The following is a 23,224-nucleotide window of genomic DNA, read 5'->3' on the forward strand; positions in this document are numbered from 1 at the left end:
TAAACTCAATCAAGGCTCTGCAACACTGAAAGTGTTAGGAAAATACCAAGACAATAAAGCAATCAGCTTATTTTTATCAAATGCAGTCTAGTTACTGCATGCAAATCTGTTCTTGTCTTCACTTTTTGGTAATAAAACATTATCTCTAAAATGCTTGCCTGTTGGCATGCTTCCAAAGCATTTTGAGGATAAAATTATGGGAAATATTTCTACATTTGATGTTCTGAGCAGAAAACATATTTTGTAATCAGGAAAAATCCATATTAGGTAATTGACAGTTCTTTTTTTTAAAAGAGGCAATGCTTTGTTCTATGGGGAGAAAAGATATTTCTTTTGTGAAGGAATAATATTGTTTAGAGGTTGACAATAAAGAGCGATAAAGGGACCTTAATTAAGAAGCTGAGTTGCTATTCTCTTAGCATGACAGTATGAAATCTGTTTGCATCTCAAATTCCCATACTTCCAACTCTTGCTTTCACATGTTTGCAATAAATTTACGTTGATTTGGGGACATAATTACGCTGGAGGTGTTATTATAAGGATTTCCAATTTCTATGTCTTCTTCAAAACTGTTGGATTTGATTATTTTCTGGATGGATGGATGTGTTTAATTCCTTAAAACCCGAAGTAGAATTTGCTGCTACCACAACATTAAAAATGTAAATGTAAAATAAGATGAATGGCTCTTTATATAAGCAATCAGGTTTGCTCATTGCCTGGTCATTTATATGAGTTCCTTGATAGCTGATATTTGTTTTTTAATCAATGGGTCTGATAAAGAAAGAGTTTGACTGATCATCTCATTGCAAATGCAGATACTGGTCACCTGAGAGTAGTTGTGTGTTAACAAGGGGCCATTTCTCCTGATAATACAGCTTCCTACATGCAATACAAAGGCAAAGGCATGGATTGGCTAGTCAGATGGTTTAGTTTACAATACCCATGTATTCATCTACAAATCAATAAGTATAAATACTGCTTCAGTTCTAACAAGGCCCTCAAAGCCTATAGAGGGTAAATTATTTTCCCTTTTAGTAGCCCAAATTATGGGGAAAGAATTGCATTTAAAAATGTCTAATTGGAACACCAAACATGGACAAGTATTTAACTTTCTTGGTTTGGTGAAGGTTAATCCATATAATTCCTAGCAATAAAGGCCAAACAGAACCCTGTGCTATAAATCAGGGGAAAGTGATCACAGTTCCCTGCCTGTCCTTGACTCTGTTGTACACATACCTCAAAGGAAGGACCTGCTTAATTTCTCTCTCCATATCTGCTGGGTATAGCTCAACACCTTACACATTTTTGGGTAATGAAAACAGAAATGAATGCACCTGTGATCTCATCAAGATAAGGTCCTTTCTCCATTGATGAAGATTAGCAACTTGTATTTAACTTAAAGCCTAAAAGATTGCATTAAACAATGAGAAACTGAGGGTTGTTCTCATCCTTACAGAACCAATCATATGTAAAGTCCAGTGCACTTCAAGGCTGCCTCACTGTGATAGGCTATTTCTCAGCCTTATGTATAGTCAGTGTTCATGATACGGTGATTCAATTGAATTGTTCCAGTGGACTGTATCTTTTAAAAAACAAAAAACAAAACAAAACAAAAAAAATGAGTATAAAATAAGTAGGACACTGTGACCATAATATTGTGATGATCAATATTTTATTTTTGCTTTTACAAATACTAAAATATTTCCATTGAGATTATTAATTCTTTGGAGGCAGAAACCATCACTTACTGGAATTTTCTATCTCCTCCATTAACTGATACAGTGAACATAGTTGGTTTTAGACAAATGTTTTATTTTACTTCTTTTAATTTAGTGGTGTTATGATTTATTTAGTAATGAACTACAATCTCTTTCCTGTCACATATACCCCAGGAAAAAGAAAAAATCCTTTTATTTGCCTTACTCCTCTTTTTCCTCAGTATTAAAATTCTGTGAAGGATATTACCATATGTTCATTTGTGAGTAGTTCTTTTTCACTCTGGTATTTGGGCAGGTCATTCAGAAATAGCTGACAATGTTCAGGAAAAATTTTTTAAAAATTCTACATACTTCAGAACTACTACTATTATTGAAACAAAATTGAGTTGCATTGGGAAGTAGCTTTTAAGCCTATTTCAACACAAATTTTGGGCCCCTTACTTCTTCATTGTAGAAAAGAACATGTACTAGAAAAATAAACTCTGTTACTCAGATATCTAAAATGGCTTGAGTAAAGCCAAGAAAAAGAGAATTTCAAATCGTTTTGGGGAGGGATCTCAGAAACCATTTGATCCAATCTCATCAGTAATGGATGAAGAATCCACATTATAACGGGCCCAACAAATGGTCGTCCAACCTTTGTTTGAAGACATCCAGTGAGAGGGCTGTCACTCCCTCCAGATGCTTCCTGTATTGTAAGAAGACTTAGTTGGTGGAGGGCCAGCTTTGGAGTCTCAAAGACACAGGTTCAATTTCTCCTTCTGACATGTACTAGCTATGTGACTATAAGCAAAGTCCTTCATCACTCACTGACCAGAGAAATTTTAGAAATAAAGTAATAAATGAGTCAGCTATCTGTATCTATGGAGGGAGTGTTGTCAGTGGTAATTCCCTATTCTATTGTATCACTTAATACTTTAAGTTGCAGACCAAATGCATCTCTGCATCCATGTAGGGTGTTTCCGCATTCTATGTGCTAAGTATTATGCTAAGCCGGCTCGTAGATCTCTACCAAAAAAGTGAAGATATCTTTCTTTGTATCTAAACTATTCTTCTGCACTTCAGCCATGATTTTTGGTTTTGTCTCTGACAATGGCAGACTCTCTTCTGCACAGTAATTTTTGGCAACATCCTATTGAAATATTGGATATCATGCTGGCACTGGAGTCCCAAATCCCTGAATGCCAGTCATGCCTCAGACTCTCAAGAATTCTTCTATCCTTGGCCAGTTACTAAAACTCCTTCAGCCTCAGTTTTCTCATTGATAAGAATGGGAATAATCACTCATCTCCCCTACCTCACAGGATTGTCAAGGAGATCAAACAGATCATATATGAACTTTGTAAATCATAAAAGGCAATATAAAGTTGTCTATCGAAAGTCATGTAGGTCCAAACCATTGCTCTGTCTGCCTAAGTATTCTTAATTCTCTCAACTTCTCTTCCTGTGACATGAACTCGAGGTCCTACTCTCTCTTGCATGCACTCCTCTGAACATTCCCCATTTTAGAATGGGAAAGATAACAGAGTTGCCTTAGAAGGGCCATGAATCTAAAACTGGAAAACAATTCAAATGCCTCCTACCCCATCTTACAAATAAGGCAAATGAAGCCCAGGGAGTTGAAGACATTTGGCAAAGGTAGAGATGACAATTGAATTCAGGTCCTCTGTTTCCAAAGTCTCTTGCCTCCTTAACAGAGAGGAAGCTCCCCATGACTAACTTTTTAAAAATCAGTGTAAGTCAGGACCTTTTCTACAATTTACAGTATTTGAGAATTGTCCCCTGTGAGTTGAAGTGATATGCCATGGAGTCACCCAGCCAGAATGGGCAACTAAAGGAATGATCTGAACCCAAAGTTTCCTAGCTCTGTGGCTAAATCCCTATCTATGACCCCAAGTCCAATCTAAATCGTGGTGCCCATGACTCACAACAAAATACTTTTGATGAAGTCTGACTACAGCAGAATATGGCTCCAGCCGCTGTGCTTCTCTCCATGCAGCTCAGCACTATATTTGGTTTCTTGGCTGTCCTACTACCCTGTGGGACAAAAAGTCAAATATATTCTGCAGTGTCCTTCAGGTCTTTTCACTGTTCTCATAACATCTCAGGCAGAATAGGCCTTCTTCCAATCAGAGCGGGACATTGGTTGAGGCTGGCTACATCCAAGAGACAAAAATGGTAGGAGCCAAAGGCCTGGCTGGCATGGGTCCTATGAGTGTTTTTGCAACCATCTATACCACATTGATTCCCTATGATGGAGGAAGGACCCAGAGGTCATCTGTAATTAAAAGGAAGGCTTTTATGGAGGAGCATGAGGATTTACATTGATTAGTCTTGGCAGCCACCATAATCAAGGGCAAATTAGCTTTGGAAATGATTGGCTGTAACCACTGAGTAGAAAGATGGCAGGGAGGCAGGCTGGCAAACAGAAGCAGGTACCAATACCAAGTGTCTGATCAACAATTACACAATGAACTTGCAAGAAGGCCCATTTCAAGATCTTTTATAGCTATGCTTTCCCAGGCCTGTTTTGGGGGAATCTGCAGAAAGAGGAGGGAGGAATACATACTGTGCACAGTATAATTGTATGCCAGGCTATCAGCAAGGCAGCATGAGCTGTTCCCACCCACTTTGGAAATGAAATAAACATCACTTTAGGCAAGATGCACACCTGTGGGAGCTTCATTCCCTTTATATCTGTCAGGAAAGCCTGATGCCAACTGTTCTGATGACAGCTGGATAGCAAGCGGTTCCAATCATATAGCTGGAGTTTTTACCTCATCAAATAACTGGCTCTAAAAAGCCCTAGAGAGGTCATCTATTCCATCCCCCTGCCTCTGTGATGGACAAAGCATGGATTGCTCTGAAATGACAGCAGATCCCATTCGATAAAAAAGTGCCATAGTCAAAAGAATCCTGTATTCTAGATTGCAGTAGGACTTTTAAAGCCTATAAAAACACTGCAAACCACAGTCAGGATAAAGGACAACAGAGTGTATCCTCTGATCAGAGATGGGGAGTGAAAGACATTCTGGGATAGGAGCTAAAATTTAGGAGATACTAGCTTCAAGTCACTGCTATGGAAGTTAATGAGAGATGAGGAGAGGAAGTAGAACAGGTTTGGTTAGGACTTTCCCCTCATATATTCACAATGTTCAAGGCAAGACAAAGCAGAAGTTCTCTTCAATCTGTCTTCTGGAAGCTTCCTGTTTTAACCAACTGTTCTTGCTAAGTAGCTGCTTAAATTCTATTACTTCTCTGCTCAAGAGGATTGTAAGGATTTTCAGTGTCTTCTAAATGGGAAGAAGTGTGCTGCAGTACAGAAGCATTAGAATTTACAGGCCTAGGATCTGGGTTCAGATCTAAGTTTTTCACTCAATATCTATGTGACTTTGTGCAAGCCACTCCTGGATCATAAATGACTCATGCACAAAATGAGAACATTGGCCTAGATCACTAGCACCATCCTTTCTACCTCTGAGTCTTTTTCATAAAAGACCATAGTTTTAAATTTGATGCTCTCTATATTTAATATCCTTTGATATTAAATATCAGTGAAATAATGAGGCAGAGAACAAAATGGAGGCTTGCTAAAATAACCCCAGGCAAAATAGTCAAGATCTAACAAAGCCCTGGATAAATGTATTTTTAACTAATTTGAATTAGGATATTTCAGAATACAGAGAGTCTATATATAACGCTATAGGCAAAGTATCAGGAGAATGGGTGCTGGCCATGGTGCTGGCCATGGTTCTGGAGCTGCACTATCTTATGTGGAGAGCTCATAGATGAATTAAATCTGATGAGTTGCTTTTTTAATACTGCATAGACTTTGAGGCTCCTTGTAGGTTTATGATGACCATAGTGATGATGAATTCATGAGTAAGAATGTGTTATATATCTACTACATAACAACTGAAAGCAGTCAATAAGCTTTGATTAAGTGTTTAGTATGTGTTGGGCACTTCACTAAGTGCTGAAGGTATAAAGAAAGAAGAACAAAAATATCTTCTTTTAATCACCATATAATTCAATGAGAAAAATAATATATAGATAAGTAAATCTATAGGAAAAATATGGAGAGCCTAAAAGTGATAAGGAATCTAAATGCTATCATACCCTATTTCATAACTGAGGAAACTAAGCCTTAGTGGGGTGAAGGTACTTGCTCAAGGCTCCACAAGTGGCAGAAATTAAAATCAGTTCAAAGGATAGTAAGTTTAGAGTTGAAAGGGACCTTAGAGATTACAGCAGCATGTAAACATGTGTAACATACCTACTATGTGCCAAACATAGTAATAAATACTGAAAATATGATTAAAATAAAAGAAATCCTCTCCACTCTCAAAGAGGATATATTTTAACAGGGAGACAACTGCATGTATTATCACAATATAAAGGGAAAGAATACAAACCAATATAAAGGAGCTAGATTGAGAGGAAGTGAGGAAAATATCATTAACAAGAAATCAGGAAAGATTCCTTATAAAAAAATAATGCTCGAATCATGTCTTGAAAGAAGAGAGGGATTGTGTGAGACACAGGTGAAGAGATATTGAATATAGCTAATGCAAAAGCGCAGAGATAGGTTTTAAAGTTGGAAGGGATTCTAGGGGTTCTTAAATTCAAGCTCACAACTTATTTCCACATAAGGAAACTGAGACACAGATCACATAGACTGAGATTGAACACAACATTGACTTCTAAACCAGTAATTTTGCTGCTACAAAACAATTTCTCTGATACATAATATATTTTAAATAACTCAACATTATCTTCCTATGAAACCACAAGGAAACAATAGTATTAAGCTAATGTCCAAGCAAGACTACAGAATTTATTTGATATCTGTGTTTTCAACTTCCTCTACATAAAATCTACTCAAATGTGTATGGTTATGAATATATGTCACTTTTCTGATTCTTTACTACTTTGCTTAGAATCATAGTATGATATAATTTTCACTCTATAAAGATATAGGTACTATAGAGATTGTCTAACTTCTGAAGGAACGATGCACTACATATTGTAATTTTTTTCCCAAAAAAGAACAAGTTCTTAAACCACTACAATTTATAGGAATAACAAACTCATTCTACATCGGGGAATCAGCTATCTTTAAAGTAATTTATTTATCTGATCCCATAAAAGAGATAAAAACTCTCAGTTTCAAAGGGGTTCTCAAATTGTCTTGGGAAAAACACATTTGAAAAATAAAATCTAGGGAATTTTAATAAATGTTTCTGTTTAAAAGAAAAATGCTTGTTTCAAGGAACTCACAGTGTGAAGTCAGTGCTAGTCTCCATCTCTATATAAAGATGCATTATTTTAGAAGCCTATTCAAACATAGCAACATCATAAGAATATTATTCACTGCTAGCTGAATAAATGCATCACTTATAATCAGGAAAGTTAGTTTCTTTCTTTGAAGAAAAGAAATAGAAACAGGTCATGATCTGTCCATTGATCAGCATTTGCTAACCTGGTATATGAAAAATAAGCACATGTTATAAAAAAAGAACATCTATTTGTTGGGGATTTCAATTTCACTGAGTTTCTCCCTCTGAAAAGTATACTCAAATCAAATTACATTGAAGTAATTATAGATGTTGTATTTTGCTTATTCAGTATAGAAGAGCTAGTGTCTATAACAAATCTGAAAATAGCCATAGATATTTTCATTCACGACTCATTGAATTTATTCCTTTAATTTTACAGCTGAGACAACTGAAGCCTAGGAAGGGGGGTATAGATTTGTTGATTCTAAGATAGAGATAAGAAAGGAACCTCAGAAAACATTTTATTTAACATTGCTATTTTACATGTAATTAAATTAGTTAAGTGATTACATACATGGTAAGTGGTTATGGCAAGATTTAAAGTCATATCCTGTGACTTTTTTGTGAGAAAATTGGAGTTAAGTGACTTTTGCCAGGGTCACACAACTGGAAAATGTTAAGTGTCTGAAGCCAGATTTGAATTCAGGTTCTCCTGACTTCAAGGCCAATGCTCTCTATTGTGCCATCAAGTTGCCCCTGGTCCTGTGAATTTTAAATTCACCATTCCCCCTCTTCATCCCATAGTTTCAAGTGCCACATTTTGGGAAAGGCATCCATTAGCTGGAGTGCTTCTATGGGGATGAAGAAAAATGATAAAGGGCCCCCAGATCAAACCATATTAAGATCAAGGATTGATTGAAAAATATGAGTGATTTTTAGTGCAAAGAGGCAAAGATGTAGAAGAATCATGAAAGCTCTTTTCAAATATATGAAAGAGAAACAAAACCATATTCTGTGGCAAAGAGTGGCAGGAAGAGGGAGAGTAGTGTTCTGTTAGGATCCAGAGGGAACAGCCAGGAATCACAGAACTTTTTATTCGAGATTAGGAAAAAATGTCTTAAGAATTTGAGCCAAGTAAGATTTCTGCCTATGAAGTGCAATAATTGGTTTTCTCCTTTTTGGAAGTTTTCAAGTAAAATATGGACAACCATTTGTGATGATGAGGTTCTTGTTTAGGTTTGAGTTGAACTAGATGCTTTTTATATTTTAATGTATTATTTCTATTTAACATGTTTTTCTTTTTAAATTTTGAATTCCAAATTTTCTCCCCTACCTCCCAAGAAGACAAGTGATATGATATCAATTATACATGTGAGATTATGCAAAACATATTTCCTTATTAGCCATATTTCAAAAAAAGCAAAAAAAATGAAGTAAAAAATTATATTTCAATTTGCACTTAGAGTTCATCAGTTCTCTTTTTGGAGTTGGATAGCATTCTATAACTCTTTAAGACTGCAAAGCATTTTTCAAAAAATTATCTTATTTTATTCTCACAACAATTTGAAACATGATTATTATTATATTCATCTTGTAGTTGAATAAACTGATAGAGGTAGTGGTCTTCACTGAGAATAAAGACTGACGATTTTCCCCTAACCTGAATTCCTGACTCCGGCTGATTTTAAAATACGGGATCTTCACATTAACTGGCTATTAAGTGTCTTGGATCAGATTTGAACTGTGATTTAAAAAAAAATGCCAGGTCACTCTCTCCTCTGAGTGATTTTGTTTCACATTGTAGTTCACGTTTAACAGGTGTCCAATTTTCATTTTGAAAATCTTTTCACCCTTGGAGGTAGGAAACTTGTATCTACTTGGTTCACATCTAGAGCTATGGAAGAAATGGGCTAACAGACTGGGTAAGGTGACTTGACATTTACAGAGCCCTGTAGGGTGAGGGAATGTGGCCTATTGTAATTTCTTGTTGGAGCCTTTAGGCAATCATGGAAATACTCAAATGTTTATCTTTCTCTTACTTCTACTCTCAGGCTGCTCTTATTTTATGGGCTAGAGATTATTAGGAAGTCTCCTTTCATGCTTCTCACCATAGACAATAAAATAAGACAGACCAGAGACAGTAGGAGGGTAAGAAAAAAAAATCACGCTAGTCATCCACTTGTTAAACTCCATTCTTGTGGTCATTTTTAAAATTATTTATCATATTTTTATTTACTTTTCTGTATGAATTTTGTATCTCCTCAATAGAATTTTTAAGTTCCCTAAAGCCAGAGGTGATTTTTTTTGCTGCTCTTTACCTTAAGGCTAGCATGCAATAATTATTTATGAATAAATGATTACTGAAGCAAAATCCTCTTTTGTTTCCATTTCCTATTTTTACACAAGTCACATCCTCTCATTGAGCCTCAGTTCCTATTTCTGTAAAAAGAAAAGATTGGACCAAGTGATCTCTATGATTCTTTTCAGATCTAAAATTCAAGGTCACAGCAGCATGCCCTCTGATACCAGAGGTAACCATGACAAAAGTTCAGATGTGGACGGACAGGCTGTGGCTTCCAATGCCAGCTTTGTTTTCAGCTACTTGGGCTATACAGATAGGACAAAGGGTTTTTCCTTCCTTTTCTATAAAATGAGAGGAATAGAGAAGCAGATATCTGTGTTCCCTTTTACTTTTAAATCCTGAGATCTACTTTTTACTCCTCCATAGTCGTTCTACCTCCCACACCCGGAATTGGGTAAAGAACTAAATCAAGTCAGGAACAAGCATTTTGATGATACTATATTTTTTTGAATGTTGGTTATTTAAAGCCTGTAATTAGCCATACTTAGGTAAAATGGGTTCCTTACCAAAGCACCCTATTGTCAGAAGCACTCTTTGAAATCAGAATAATGAGATATTTGCATTTATTCAACTCTGTCAACTGAATTTCACATTTGTTTTAGTTCTAAATTGTTAGTTTCAAAAATATATACAATAGAATCTTTGGGCTAATTTAACAGTATTTTCTTATAAGGAATAAAAACACATGCCTGGAAAAAGTTAATTTAGAAAATATTCTTATATTAAAAACCTTGTATTAACTTGTATATTAAATATATGATTCTATATTACATATGTATGTATTACATAATATTCTTTCTCATATATACATATACATCTGACAAGGAAATCCTCTTAATCCAATATCATAAAAAATACAAGTCCAATCATTCAAACTTTGAATCCTTTAATTGGCTTTAAAGAGCAATACAGGTTAGCAACTGGGTGAAAATGCAAATCACTTTACTTCATAGATTATTATTAGGCTTCTGTTTTACTTTTTGGAACTCCTCCTCCCCTTTTTTTGCAAGAGTGCTAATGTTCAGGCTTTCCGATACTGGTGCCAGGATGCAGTGAATTGAGAGCAATGTTGCAAAGCCTCTTTTATGGTTGGATATGGTTTTTGCTTGCAACCCTCCCTATTTTAAAACAACTCAGATGAACTTGAATGAAGCTTCCTGGGCATAGCAAAAGGAAGAATTCACTCTATAAAAGCAACTCAAGCAGAATGCAGCAGCAGCGGTAGTTAGGTGCTGTGATATTTTTGCATTGGACCGGCTTTGAGAAAGAATGAGACCCATGGAAATGTCTGCATTTTATAAGCACAATTATTCATCAGCTTGCCTGTAGACATGGACAGGAAGCAAGAGAGACTATGGTTTTACTTTGTGTGTGTGTGTGTGTGTGTGTGTGTGTGTGTATGAATTCTAGAAAGGTAGACATATTTCCCTCTCTAAACTTATTTCCTTTATTCCTGCAAGAGTGGCTACCAATATAAAGTAGGAGATTAAGAAAAATTTGTTGAATTAGAATGATATCAATTTCTAAAATATATAGAGAACTGACTCAAATTTATAAGAATTCAAGCCATTATCCAATTGAGAAAGAGTGAAAGGATATAAGCAGACAATTTTGAGATGAAGAAATTAAAATCATTTCTAGTCATATGAAAAAATGCTCTAAATCACTAGTGATCAGAGAGATGCAAATTAAGACAGCTTTGACTTATCACTAAGACCTCTCAAATTGGCTAGGATGACAGGAAAATATAATGACGAATGTTCGAGGGAATGTGGGAAAACTGGGACACTGATATATTGTTGGTAGAGTTGTGAAGTGATCCAACCATTCTGGAGAAAGAACAATTTGGAACTACACCCAAAGAGCTATCAAACTGTGCATACCCTTTAATCCAGCAGTTTCTCCACTGGACCTGGATCCCAAAGAGATTATAAAAAGGGAAAAGGCTCTTCTTATGCAAAAATGTTTGTAGCAGCCCTTTTGTAGGAGTTAGAACAGAAACAGCAGATGCCCATTAGTTGAAGAATGGCTGAATAAGTTATGGGATGTGGATGTTATGGAATATTATTGTTCTATAAGAAATGATCAGCAGAATGATTTCAGAGAGACTTACATGAACTGATGCTAAATGAAATGAGAAGAAACAGGAGATCATTGTAGGTGGCAACAATAAGATTATACAATGATCATTTCTGATGTATTTGACAATTTTCAACAATGCAGTAATTCAGACCGGTTCCAGTGGATTTATGGAGAGAGCTATCTGCATTCAGAAAGAGGACTATGGGTACTGAGTGTGGATTACAACATAGTGTTTTCATCTTTTTGTTGTTGTTTGCTTGCTATTTATTTTCTTTCTCATTTTTTTTCTTTTTGAACAGATTTTTCTTGTACAGAATGGTAATAATGGAAACATGTATAAAAGAATTGTACATGTTTAACATATAGTGGATTATGTGCTGTCTGGGGGAGTGGAAGGGATAAGGGAGGTAGAAAAAAAATTGAACACAAGGTTTTACAAAGGTAAATGTTGAAAATTATCTTTGCATATATTTTGCAAATAAAAGGCTTCTATTTGAAAATAATTGGAATGAGATGGTCACCAAGTGCCAAAAGTCATTTGGTAAATGACTTAAAGTTTTATCCCCAAAGCTTGGTCCCCGCATGATGTTGGAGAAGACTGTAGACTTTAGTATCCTCATCTTTAAAATGGAAGCTATCTTGGTTGAGAAATCTTCAGAGACCTTTTCCAGCACTAGCTCTATGTTCCTATAATGTATAGGAAGTGGTATAATTCTTGGGACATGCAAATAAAATATTGAATTCAGCAGGGATTGGGCTAGGGACTGGACATGTGATGTCATTTCCACCAATGCTAGTAGGCATTATCTGTACAAATTATAGTTTTAGTGCAAAAGTTCTTAATCCAACTGTGTGAGTTTTCCTTTTTTAAATTTATTTTAGCATTGTGAGAGCTGTATTTCAAGATAGCTGCTTTACTTTGTAATTGAATGCATTTTATTTGAGGAATTTCAAAAACATGATTCTCATCCATAGACTTCATCAGACTGCCAAAGGTGTCTAGGAGATGTGTGTATACACACACACACACACACACACACACACACACACACATTTTCAGTGACTTTCCTAAAGTCATGTACTCAGTAGATGAACCATGACTTTTTTACTGCTCTTCAATCAACTCTGTGAAGCTATCTTTAAAGTATACTAGGATAAGTGGGATGTATTATATTCTCAAAGAAGGAAGGCACTATGCTACAGTGGATAGAGATGCAGCATTCTGAAACATCTGATGTCAAGTCTTGTTTCTGAAATTATGCTAGCGGTGTGATCATGGGCTCTTCACTATGACTGCATGTTATGGAGAAGCTACCAATCTACATCAGCAGAGGGTGGGGGTGGGGTGGGGAAATTTTTCACTTTGGAAGTTTGCCACCCAAATATGGAGTTCATACCCAATAAAGAAAAGGATTAAATAACCGTGTCATTCATTAAATTCAGCTGAATAAGTAACTGGATATTTCTATTTCAAAATTTCAATGGATCCATGACATGTGGAGGATGTCCATATGTGGAGGATCTCCCCATTAGAAATTTCAGCTTCTTCCTGTGTAGTACTTGTCAGTCATATAAATACAGAGAATTTGCCCAGTATAGAATCTCAGATGCACTTAGTCCCAAAATTTTAGAGATGGACAAGATTTCAGTGGCTGTTTTTTTTTTCCATGAGTGGAAAAAGATTCCTTATTGACAAACTTTTGCTATTTTATGATCTTGGTGGATTTCTCACATTTTTCTTCAACTTTACTTCATTTTTCTAAGTCATCAGTCTACTTTCTTCACTAGTTACATTTAAGAGCCTAATAATTTCTTTTGCACCTCATCTTGTATGCAAATAATTCAATAAACAAACAACCATTAAACCAATATTTATGAAGTACTTACTCTGTGCTAGATGTTTTGCCTGGCTCAATAGTATAAGAAAAAAAAATGAAAATATCTTCTGCCTTCAAGGAGCTGATATTATTGTGAATAAAATTTTTGGTGATATTTTGAAGCCAAGGGTCACAATTTGTCACTTCTAGGATACTTGGATCAACTGAAATTTTCATTCTTTAGGACTGGTAGGCTATGATTTTTTTAATAAATACTATCACTTTGGAGCATATGGGTATTGAAAAGATAAATCTATCAGGGAATAATTTGGAGTTGTTCCCCAATATGTTGTAGCCAGATCTTTTTTCTCTGCAATTCTGGGCCCAGTCTGTTGTTTATCCTTTAATGAATATTCTGAAGGAAATACCTATGAACTAACTCAAGGAGTTAATTCCAATTGTCTGTCATAAGCTAGGTAATATGCAGTTCTTAACTCAATTATTGGTGTCTGGGACGATATCAAATAATGTTTTTGAAGACCTGTTCATTGTTAAGTTTGTTAATTTTAGCTGACCATGTAAATAATTTTAATGTGTGATTAGGGTAGCAGAGAGCAAAATGCTAGTATTCAATAAAATTCAACAAGCATTGAATAAGCATCTACTGAGTGTGTGACTTTGGGAAAGTCACTGAAAATGTGTGTGTGTGTGTGTGTGTGTGTGTGTGTGTGTGTATCTGCCTCCTAGACACCTTTGGCAGTCTGGTGAAGTCTATGGATGAGAATCATATTTTTGAGATTCCTCAAATAAAATGCATTAAGCACTCTGCCCTGAAGAAACTTTCATTATGACAAAAAAAAATGTACAAAGAAAACTGAACAGAGACTATATGCAGATTACTTTAAGGGAGCTAATAGAGTTGTAACAACTCCAGAATCAAGGAGGATGAAGCAGATTTCCTAGAGGAGGAAGCCATTGCCTAGCTCCTACATGAGGTAGAAGTGGGGAAAAAAAGCATCATAGGCATTGGGGACAGCCTGTGCAAAGGTACAGGGGTAAGAGAAAAACTGAGGCATATGAGGAGGAATATTATTAATAACTCCCTTTGATTACATACTGTTAAACTTCATGGGAAATGCCATGAATAGAGACACGAAATGACTATGCATGTGCTTCCAGCCACATAATCCTTCTGTTCAACAAAACTGTACTACTGGGTGAGGGATTGGAGCAAGATGGGACAGAACTCAAGATTAGGATTTGACTGGAGCACACTGTGTGAAGAATAGAAATTTGCATGTAACCTAAAAAAAGTGAACTGAAGTCTTAAAACAGAGGACTTTGTAGTGATTCTGAAGGCAATAGGGAGCCACTGGAACTTCTTGAGTAAAGTGACAACATCATACCTGTGGTTTAGAAAATCATTTTGACAGCTGAGTATATGATGGATTGGAGTAAAGTCATACTTGTAAAGTGGAGACTAATTTGAAGGCTACTGAAGAGTAACAATAAGAATAACAACGATAATAATAACTGATATTTATATATCACTTACTATGTGCCAGGAACTGTGCTAAATGCTTTATAATTATCTCATTTGATTGGTGCACCAACCCTGAGAGGTAGGTGTTACTATTACCCTCATTGCACAAATAAGAAAGCTTATTTAAGACTTTTTTTAAGTTCAAGAGAGTTTAGATCTGAACCAAAAGTCAAACAAAAAACTAATCTCCGGACATATGCCTTCAAAAAGGTACAAGAACTTGAGGTAGGATGTAACTTCATGGAGAATGACATCTGGCAGTAGAGAAGAGAGCCTCACATTAATTCAAATGAGATAATTCTACCTGAAAATGAGTTTCAGGCTCCAAAGTTTCTTGAGTAGGCAAGTAACAGTGTCAGATCTTGGCTTTAGAATATATAGACTTGCCTGTTGTGTTATAAATATCATATAGTAAAGAAAAAAGAGCAAACTGAAATCCACACATTTCAAGAGGTGCATTTCTACTCTTATAAAGAACCATCATAATTCATGTGTACCCCAGCTAGATTTTCCTTTTTAAATCCATGCTGGAGTGTGAATGTTTCACATCATCTTGTACCATCAGTGCCAGAATGCACCTTAAAAGATTAGCTGGACAAAACTCTGTCATTCATAAATCAGTATTATTTACTCATCACTAGCATTCTGGCTCATTATCTTCACTTTGGACCATTTTGGACCACTCTCGGAGTCACAGATTTGGCTAATGTTATAGAAATGTGGCAAATAGGGTGGAACAGATCATGCAAACTCTGGGTAGATAGGAGAGACTTGGGTTATGAGCTGATAAGTGGCATGTGGAATTTAGAATAACAGTGTGTAAAAGGCATAAAATTCAGGCACCAAAATAATCAAATGGGCTGCAGCTTAAAAGGTTCACAGAGTACCATGTAGCCTAAAATACAGCTCCTGAACAATAACAGGCATTATGCTGAAATCACCTGTCCACTACACAGTAGTTGGAATACAGGAAGCCATCAACCTGTGGTAGAAATATAATGTTGAGAATTTGCTAAGATCCTTCAGGCATTTTAAAGACATTAGTTATCCTGCTGTTTCAGTAAGATCGCAGGCTCATAGCTCAAGCAGGAAGGGACTTTAGTAACAATTAAATCCACCCTTCTTATTTTACAAATGAGCAAACTAGGGCTACAGAAGTTAAATAAATTACTCAGAGACACAAGGAGCAGAATTTAATTTTGAACTAAGGCCCTATGACTCCCAATCTGTTGCAAGAAGGCTTTGAGTACAGGTCCAGATATGGATTGTGTCAACCCAATGTCCATCTTTTTGATCTATAGATGGTAATTGTATTTGTAGATTTTGCTTAGGTCACCTGAAGGCCACCTCTTTAAGTACTGAGGGAATCATAGTTTATAGCAATGGAATAGCCACATTGGCAAATTGGGCATTTAGCCCTCTCATGCTCTCATATTGAAAATGGTCATGTTTAAAGCCATATACACAAACTGATTTTAAGGGATCTAAATGAGATGGCAGCTAATGGGATTAAGGTGAGAGAAGCTTAGCCTATTCTTACCTACTACTCACTGCCTCTTTGGAATATGCCTTTTCTTATCCTCCCTAATCTAGGAGTTAAGGAATGAGGGTACACCTATCCAAAGCCCTCTCTGCATTGCCTTAGGCTGCCATTTCAGGAATCATAATAAAATATTTCACTACACATCCACCCCATGCACAAACTTAATATCTAGCCAATGAATACTGCTGGTAAGTAATATTATTAATAACTCCCTTTGATTACATACTGTTAAACTTCATGGGAAATGCCATGAATAGAGACACGAAATGACTATGCATGTGCTTCCAGCCACATAATCCTTCTGTTCAACAAAACTATACTACTGGGTGTGGGATTGGAGCAAGATGGGACAGAACTCAAGATTAGGATAGAGATTGAACGATTACTTCTTTCATTTTGTAATACTGAAAAATTCTCATAGTAGAAGAAATAAACAGGAAAAAGGAAGGGAGAAGAAGAAAAGGAGTGGAGAAAGACAGAGAAACAGAGAGAGACAGAGAGACAGAGACAGAAAGACACACAGCAAGAGACAGAGACACACACAGAGAGAGACAGAGAGAGAGAGAGAGAGAGAGAGAGAGAGAGAGAGAGAGAGAGAAAGAACAGACAGAGAGACAGAGAGAGACAAACAGAGAGAGAAAGAGAGAGAGAGAGAAAAGAGAAGAAAGGAAGGAAGGAATGGAGGGAGGGAAAGAGGGAGTGAGGGAGAAAAGGAAAATGGAAGGAATCAAGCAAGCAAAAATGGAAAAGATGGGAATAAAGAAACAAGAAAAGCAAGAGGAAAGAAGAAAGAGATAAATCTCTCTCTTGACAAGTTTCCCATTCCTACTTTTTGACAAATGGTTATTTCTTGTATTGCCTTATTGTTTTGTTTTGTTTTTTAATTATAGCTTTTTTATTTACAAAACATATGCATGGGTAATTTTTCAACACTGGTCCTTGCAAAACCTTCTGTTCCAATTTTTCCCCTCCTTCCCCCATCCCCTCCCCTAGATGGCAGGAAATCCATGTATTGCATTATTTAAAAGAGTTTCTTAACCTTTTTTGCACAACAGACCTCTCTGGCAATTTGATGAAGTCTATGAAACCTTTCTCAGGATCACGTTTTAAGGCATATAATAAAATACAATATATGGAGTTACAAAAGAAACCAACTATATTGAAATAGTTATCTTTTTTTTATTCATAGACTGATTGTTAGGAGCCCCCAGCTTTAGGTAGGCACTCCATAACACTAAAAACCAAAGAGACTTTGGAAAACATGTACTTGTCTACTTTTAAAAGCAAACAAAGAAACAAACAAGCAAGCGAACACAATTCTCTAAAAGAGTTACTGAAAAATCTTGACAGTCTTTTCTTTGCCTTCTTCCTTTTTTATACATGTGATTGAATTGACTCAAGCTGTCTGGATTTAAAAGATACTTTCACTACATGTTTCTTTTCTTTTCCTCTTTATTCTTCTACAGCTGTGTGTATGTGTGTTGATTCATTGGTATCGGGAATCCCAATGTAGAAACTCTGGTTGCTGATATAGATCAGTACCTCAACTGAAACTCAGCACCATAGACAGTTGCCTGGGATACTGAAAGATTAAATGACAAGCCAGGGTCACATAGTTATTATGTGTCAAATAAGGATTTGGAGTCAAGCCTTTGCAACTTCAAATACATTTCCCCATCAGTTCTGCCATGCTGCCTCCTGTTTCTTAGGATTACAGCTCTTGAGTTAGAATGGAACTCAGACTCCAATTGTATTGGTTTTTTTTAGATGAAGAAACTGGTACAGAAGTAAGTTAATGAGTAACTCACTCAAGGTCTTATAACCATGACAAGCAAGATTTGATCCCAAGCCTTCTGAACATATCCCAAAAAATAATGTCTTTTTCCAGCTGCTTCACTTTTTCCTAGACAAAAGAGTCCCCTGTGTATGGAAGCTCATATTTGGTGCTGGATCCAAGACAGGTCCGACATACTCAGAAGGTGATGGAGATTAATAAGCATCCAGACAGTACAAGCTTATATTTTCTCAAGTCTCTTGGTGGTTTGATGCAGAGAAGTGCTCGCGGGAGGTATTAATGTGTTTGGGAAAAGCAAGGGGAGATTGCTTCTTCATTGTTGGAGCTACAGAATTCCATCAATATTCTTAGACTTAATTCTGTCAAAGACAGGTACATGTTACTTCTGGAACCCATTGGTCATGAGCACTGACTCTTAGATAGTAAGTTTCTATTCAGAAAATATTGCAAAAAGGAATCAAGAATCAATGTGGGGCATTTTAGGAATATATTAAATTTGGAATCACAAGAGCTGAGATTGAATCTCAATTCTACCACTTTCTACCATTTTCTATCACTATGACCATGAGTATGAAGATGGGGTGCTGAATTATGGTCAGAAAAATGGAGATTTGAATCCTGTCTCAGACACTTACTGGTTGCGTGTTCCTGAGCAAGTCATTTAATTTCTGTTTCCTCAGCTCTAAAATGATCAGGCATCAGCCTTCGAGTCTAAAGTGTCTTTTGACTCTCCATCTCTGATCTTGTGTTCTGTGACCTCTCTGGGATTCCATTTCCACATCTTTAAAATGAGAGAGTTGTACTAAATAATTTCTAAGGTTCCTTTTACCTTTAGTTCTATGATTGTGGTTAAGAAGATGAAAAGAAATGAGTGGAACATGTGGGAGAGGGATGGCATTTGAGTCGAATAATGACAAACCAGGCAGCTTTCAAGTGAATTCAGTTCAATTCATCATAGATCATACAATCAGATCATAGATTTGCATGTGCAAAGGAAAAACTAGTCCTATCACCACATTTTACAGATGAAGAAAATAAGATTCAATACATTCAATGCAACAGCTTTTATTCATCCCCTTTGTGTGAGGTTTTATACAAGATACTGAGAATACTGAGATGATAAGACAGCTCCTTTCCTCAAAGAAATGACAATGAGAAATCTGAGTGGCAGACTGGATAGAATACTTGGCCCAGAATTGGGAAGAGCTGAGTTCAAATTTGAGTTAAGATGCCTTCTGGCTCTAGTTTCCTCAACTATAAAATGGGATTAACCACAGCCATCTGTGAGGATCAATTTAACTAATATTTGTATTTGTAAAGTGCCTATTAGCTTGCCTGGGACATAAGTACTATATAAATGCTAGCTATTATTATTGATTACTCTGAATATTTGTTAAGTGCCTACTGTATGCCTAGCACCATATTGGGCATTAGGAGCAATAGGCAATTTAGATAAAGCCCAATCCCTACCTCATGAAGTTTACAATTTATAGCATGACATTGCAATAAAATGTGTACTGGGATTATGACCTAGGCTCACGTGCAAAAAATCTACATATTGCATATATAACTAGAATATAAAAATGTGTAGTATTATCACTAGAGACATATGACACAAAGCGCTGGGGAAAGTTCAAGGGGACAATGAGAATAGGAATGATAAATAAGAGATAAGACTAGATAGTCATTATATGGGGAAATAATTGAGGGCCTTAAATGCTTTGAATGGTGAAAGAGTTTGGTCTAAGTCACTCTCCCTTCTCCATACAAAGGTTTTAAAAAACAAAAGTTGATACTACTACAATAGCACTGAAAGAATGGTAAAAGGTTTTAAAAAATTCTCTCTTTTGAAATTATCACTGTCTTTATTTTACCATTAAGAGAACGGAGGCTTACAAAAGTTAAGTGAAAGGCCCATTGTCATGGAGCTCAGAGTTGACAGAAATTGAATTCCAACCCAGAGATTCCATGATTCTGGATCCAGGATTCTTCCCACTCTGCCACACCACTTATATCACAGTGATTAAACAACAGAAACAGAAACTATGACTTTTAAAGAGGCTTTAATATAAATGGTAAAAGAAAAACAAAGAAGAAATAAAAATGACTTTTTCACTAGCATCAGATTTTCCACAAGATGTTTCTAAAGAAGGTTCAGGCTTGGCTCAGCACAGACGTATATTTGTTAGAAATAGCTTTTCTATTGTTGGTATTACTATGACCTTTCCCATCAAATTGTGCTCGATGGTCTGCCAATAGTCTTGAAGTTTTTTTTAAATGTAACCTCAACATTTTTTTAAGATATTTTCATTATTTGTTTTGTTTTGTTTGTTTGTTTGTTTACAAAAGGAGAAAGGCAACCTAAGGTGAAGTGCACTTGTTGGCCCCCAGTCATAGATAGTCACCTTATCTATAGGCTACAGTAAGATCTTTCCAGCTTTCTATGTGTCTTCTTATTGGATATGAACCAATACTTACATATAAATTCAGACAAATCTTTTATCCATTATGAGCTTTACCTTCCTCAAAGATATAAAATAACAGGCTGATTGAAATGACTTTTGAAGTCCCAACTAGCTCTAAATTTATGAAACAAAACAAAAGTTGAAATTATTTAGATCAATCAGGCTAAAATTCAACTATTGAATGACAAAAAGAGAAAAAAATCAAATCAATAAGCATTTGCTAAATGGCTCTATCACAAGAAAAGATGTACATCCTTGAAAACAATGTGTAGTGTTTACTATATTGGTTTTCTTGAAATGGAAATTTATTGCTTTATATTAACTCCTTTCTTATTTTCTGATGTGTGCATGGCATTTTTTTCTTTGCTTATTTTGTATTTCAGTTTAAAATGAACTTAAAACTTAAAAAAAAGCACCATCATTAGTTCTGCATATCATACCTCCTTATATGTTCTAAGATTGTACTTGTTTTGTTGGCTGTTATATCACACTGTTATGTTAAATTAATTAGTTATTAAATATTTTAGTATCGTCTATGTTTCAGGTACTTGGGCTAGGCACTGGGGATATATGAAACCCTTACATGTGATCCTCTTCCAATATTCATAATAGATGTTTTCTATTTTCCCAGAAGCCAACAGAGAAACTTGATTACTTCCTCAATTAACTTTGCTTACTTATTTGAGCAGCATTGTTCAAATCAGAGAAGGTTTTCAGCAATTTCTCCTAGCCCCTAGCCCAACCTCAGGCTTTTACACAAATGTGTCTTCAGACAGACACTTGCCTAGAGGGACTGAAGGCAGTTTTGTACTTGGGGAGTGATAGCCACAGGAAGCCTATTTCTTCTGTCAGAATAATCACTGACAATGCCATATCATTATCCCACACATGAGCTGTCATTCTCGGTTTTAGAGTATGTGATAACATATCATCTGAAATTATGAAGTTCAGTTCCAAGTCTGATCACACCACAATTCAGTGATTTGTAGCAGAACACATCCTAAGTCAGATGCAAGTGGCAAACTTGGAGGTCAGTGTGCAGCATCCATCAAAGAAGAAGGGCGATGGATCCAAATACCCTATTCTACAAAGTCCATGGAGTAGAACTCCTGGTGATCATAGTCATCAACGTAAGAAAGTACAATGAGAATATAAGAACTTTCACTGGAAAATTTACCATTATGAACCGCAAATGGTGAAGTATTGTGCCAATTTTCCAATTCCCTTAGAGAGGGTAGAAAAAGAAATGAGCAGTTACAGGTAACAATAAGTGACTGCAGAAAGGCCAAGATTAGAAGAACCCATGATGGTCTATATTACATAGATTAAACATGCTGCATGTTTTGTTATTCTTTATCCAAATATGCATAAATAGGAATGAGGTGAAAGAGTGCAATAAGCTATATCCTCATGAAAGCAGACAAATACTTGAGAAAATTAACTGGTACACATAGAATGACAATTCATTTTCACCATCAGCACAGGAAACTCTCAGGGAAATGCTTCATCAGACTCTTTGACCCTTCATATTCTAGGCAGTCAAGGCAAAAGTTCCTATTTAAACTCCTTTGATTCAATTCAACCGACTTTGATTAATCCCCTGCTGTTTGCAAGGCACTGAGCTAGGTGCTCAAGATATAAATAATTATAACATATGTAAAGTGGTTTGTAGACCTTAAAGAGTGATATAAATGCTAGCTATTATTATTGTTAAAAATAATGCTAATGAATATTTATGTCACTTCAGAAGACTCTATTACAATTTCATATCTTTTCCAGATACAAAACTCTATTCCAATGGATGGATTAATTGAGCTTTACATCCTACCCGTCTTAAATATTTTCCCCCAGCTTTGTCATCTGTTTCTCAAGGTCAAGCATATTCATCTTTCCCTGTATATCTTTGTAATGGAATAACACATAATTTTATTTGTTGTTTGATAAATGTCTTTTATATTCTTAAAGAATTTTGATTTCATTGAGTAGAGTACTCTTTCCACTAGACTGATCATAGGTTGACACATTAGCTTGAAACAATGAGGAGGCAATGGAACTGATTGAATAGGGGAGTGATATGATCAGATATTCATTTAAGGAATAACTAGCAATAATATGTAAAATGGACTGGATAGATGAGCAATTTGAGTTAAAGGGAACAATTAGAAAACTGTTGCAATAATTTAATAGAAATGAGAGATGTGCTAATGACATATGAGTTTGAAATATATATGAGACAGTCTGAAATGTCTGCTGGGCAATTGGTGAAGATCAGGGGAAAGATGAGCTAGATGTACAGATTTGTAAGTCATCTGCAGAGAGATGACATTTGCACTCATGCCCATTATGAACCTGATGAAGTGAGTGAATGGAGAGCTTATCCTGAGGTTAATAATTTTTTAAATAACTGCATTTCAATATAATAAGCTTCCATTGTAATTCTATGTGTTTTATTTTATACATTCAAGATGATTACTCTGAGAAGGACTCCATAGTTTTTGTCAGATTGCCAAAAAGGTCCAAGACAAAAAAAATAGTTAGACGGAAAAGAGCAAAGTGACCAGGGAAAACCCTTGAGAACATCCACAGTAAAGGAGTTTGATATTGATAATGAATTGAAAAG

At 35.8% G+C, this 23,224-nt stretch overlaps 1 protein-coding gene and 1 long non-coding RNA gene across 2 annotated transcripts in view; one reads left to right on the forward strand and one right to left on the reverse strand.

The window, feature by feature from the left end:
* Positions 1-23,224, forward strand: part of NEGR1 (neuronal growth regulator 1) — a 1,024,353-nt gene that overhangs the window by 900,317 nt on the left and 100,812 nt on the right. The gene's annotated exons all lie outside the window — the stretch shown is intronic.
* The window catches only part of LOC116423364, a 67,397-nt gene that overhangs the window by 3,281 nt on the left and 40,892 nt on the right, over positions 1-23,224 (reverse strand). The gene's annotated exons all lie outside the window — the stretch shown is intronic.

The sequence above is a fragment of the Sarcophilus harrisii genome, chromosome 4 (genome assembly GCF_902635505.1).
Source record: "Sarcophilus harrisii chromosome 4, mSarHar1.11, whole genome shotgun sequence".
Classification (NCBI taxonomy): Eukaryota; Metazoa; Chordata; class Mammalia; order Dasyuromorphia; family Dasyuridae; genus Sarcophilus; species Sarcophilus harrisii.